Below are 2,788 nucleotides of genomic sequence, written 5' to 3' on the forward strand. Positions count from 1 at the left end.
TTTTCAACTCCCTCTGACAGATGCGGCCTGGAGGGGCGGGGCCCGGCCGGGGCCCTGGGGTGGTAGGGGTCGGGTGTGAGGGGGTGGGTGGGGAGGCGGGGGGAGGCGGGAAGAGAGGGAGGCCCCCGAGTGAGGGGACACCAAAAGCCTCAGCCATCAAGACTCCTCATCTTTGCATCCAGCGTTCTCAAACTCAAAACGAACGCAAGCTCATCCACCAGGAGCAACGTAGCAGCGTTTCCAAGCGAGGCAGGACCGCCCGAAGGCGAAAGCAGAATGGGATCCCAGTCAGGTGGAGCTTGAAACTCAGACCCACCCCCCCCCCCCCCCCCCCCCCCTCCCCCCCTCCCCCCCACCCCGGGAAGGGGGCTTCTGGAAGGAAAAGCGAGACAAACTGACAGGGACAAACTTAGGTCGGGAAAGGAGTGTTGATTGTGAATGAGCCTCTCAAGGACAAGCGAGCGGGTACCAGGTTTTAGAAGATGACCTGCAGCGGCACAGACGCCAGCAAAGGCAGAAGCCATCCCGTCTTGGGTGAGGTGCCCGAGACGCGCCTCTCTAACCCAGTCCGCCCTGTCCTTGGAGAAGCGGGCGGTGTCTGGAAAAGCCTGACCAGGTGTCTTTCCTCGGTGGGCGGGGCTGGTCGCTTTGGGACCCGTTTGGGCCTCCCGGCACCGCCGTGGAATCCGTTCCACCTGACAGGACGACTCTACCCGGCGGCTGGGGCGGCGGGGGCGGGGCGCCGAGGGAAGGGCTGGGGTGTCACCGGAGCGGGAGCCGAGCGGGTGGGAAGAGGCCGAGGCCAGAGGGAGCCGGCGGGCGCCGTGTGCGGCGTCGGGGTCCCAGTCCCGGTCCCGGTCCCGGTCCCGCCGGGCTGGCCCCGATTGGCCCTGGGTTCGGGTGGGGCCGCGAGCTGGAAGGGTTGGGCTGTGGCGGGGAGGGGTTGGGCCCTGCCCATGGGCGGCGCCGGCGGGCCCGCGGTGCGGAGGGTGGCGGGGGGGGGTGGGGGAGGGCTGGCTGGAGGGGTGGGGGGCGTCCGCGGAGGACGGAGGCCGGAGGCGGCAAAAGGCGAGGGAGGCAAAAGCCTACAGCACCCGGTATTCCCAGGCGGTCTCCCATCCAAGTACTAACCAGGCCCGACCCTGCTTAGCTTCCGAGATCAGACGAGATCGGGCGCGTTCAGGGTGGTATGGCCGTAGACGCTGGCGCCTGCCGCCGGCGCCCCTAAGAAGCCGCGCCGCGTCGCCCGGCCCGCGGCTCGCGCGCGCGCCCAGGCCTCTGTGACGCGCACCCGCCGCCGCCGGCGCCCCTGCGCCCGCGCTCGGCCTGCCGCCTTCCTCCCGCTGCTGCCTCCCGCCGCGGCCGCCTCGGGCGCGGCCAGCGGGCCAGCCAAACCCTGCGCTGCCCCGCCCTGCTGCCCTCCCAGGGCGCGGAGGCCTGGGAGCAGCCCGGGGTGCGAGGAGGCGGGGCGGGGCGGGCGGCGGTGGGAAACGAGGGGTGGTGGGGGCGGGGATGGGGGCGGGGCGCCTGGCTGGGCGCTCTCCCCTCGCGGCCCGGGAACACTCCAGGCCGCCCTGGCCGCTCGGATCCGGCGATGGGTCGCAGGAGATGCGGCTGCTGGGAGGTGGGGGGCGCGGGGCACTTGGCCCGAGGCGTCGGGGCGTCGGGCCGCCGGGCCCGTGCTCCTCTGAGTCCCCTCCGGCCCGAGGGGCCTCCCAGCGGGAGCCCTGACCTCTGCGGCGCCGGCCGGGCCCCGACTTGCCCAAACCCAGGCGGAGCCACCGGCGCGACCAGAGGGCGTCAGCGGAAGCCCGCCGCGCTGCCCCTGAGGGCGCGGGGAGGCGGGGCGGCCACCCTTCCCCCCGCCAGCGCCGCCCAGGAGACCGGCACCCCGCCCCCAACCCGCCCCTCGCGGGGACCCTGGACAGCTCCTGCTGGCGCCAGCCCAGAGACCCAGAGACAGAGACAGAGACAGAGACACGGAGAAACAGAGAAACGGCGACACGGAGAGGATCCAAGACACGGACCTAGACAGACACCCACCCTGACCCAGAGAGGCTCTGCCCAAGAGCTCGCTTCCCCCCCAGGAGGGCGGTGGTGCTGGAGCTGGGCCCGGGCCAGGAGGCAGGGGGCCCCGGGGCTGGCGATCACCCCTGGGGGCCCTAGGCCGCGCAGACAGGCTCTCAGGAGTCCCGGGCTCCCGGCATCGCTGCCCCCGCCATCGCCCAGGAACCACAGACAGGCACCGGAGCTCGCTGGCGCGCTCTGTCTGCGCTTGCGTGTGCGTGTGCGTGTGCGTGTGCGTGTTGTGCGAGTGGGTGTGTAGGCGTGTGTGTGTGTGTGTGTGTGTGCGCGCGCGCGCGCGCCTGTGTGTCTGTGTGCCTGTGTGTGTGCGCGTCCGGGTTTGCGTGTTCCTTTCTCTCCGCTTCTTCACTCTGGCTCTTTTCCTCTTTCTGCCGGGCACCCCCGACCTTACTGAGGTGATAGAAGGAGCAGGCAGAAAAGTCAGGGCCCAGAGAACTTGGCACGAGAAAGCAGCTCCATCTACCAGACATGTAGAAGCCCCTCCCCGACGACCGACCGCAGCGTCCCCGTTCTGCTCAAGTGCCGCTGGGGACGTTGCCCGGGATCTCCCGCCCGCTAGGTCACCGACGAAGGCGCCTCCGTTTTCCCAAGAGCGCGCTCGCGCCCAGGACGGAGGGAGGAGCAGCACGGTGTGACGACGGGGAGGAAGAGTCGCGTCCGAAGGCCCGTCGGTGCCTGCCGACGTCCCGGCTCTCCCTGTCTC

At 71.1% G+C, this 2,788-nt stretch overlaps 1 non-coding gene across 1 annotated transcript; it reads right to left on the reverse strand.

Annotated features, from left to right (window-relative positions):
• Nucleotides 1-1,082: 1,082 nt before the first annotated feature.
• LOC138922220 (5S ribosomal RNA) lies at nucleotides 1,083-1,201 on the reverse strand. Its single transcript, XR_011435285.1, has one exon. It is a non-coding gene; the product is annotated as a 5S ribosomal RNA (ribosomal RNA).
• Between the last annotated feature and the right edge of the window lie 1,587 nt (nucleotides 1,202-2,788).

The sequence above is a fragment of the Equus caballus genome, unplaced genomic scaffold (genome assembly GCF_041296265.1).
Source record: "Equus caballus isolate H_3958 breed thoroughbred unplaced genomic scaffold, TB-T2T haplotype2-0000614, whole genome shotgun sequence".
In the NCBI taxonomy this organism is placed as follows: domain Eukaryota; kingdom Metazoa; phylum Chordata; class Mammalia; order Perissodactyla; family Equidae; genus Equus; species Equus caballus.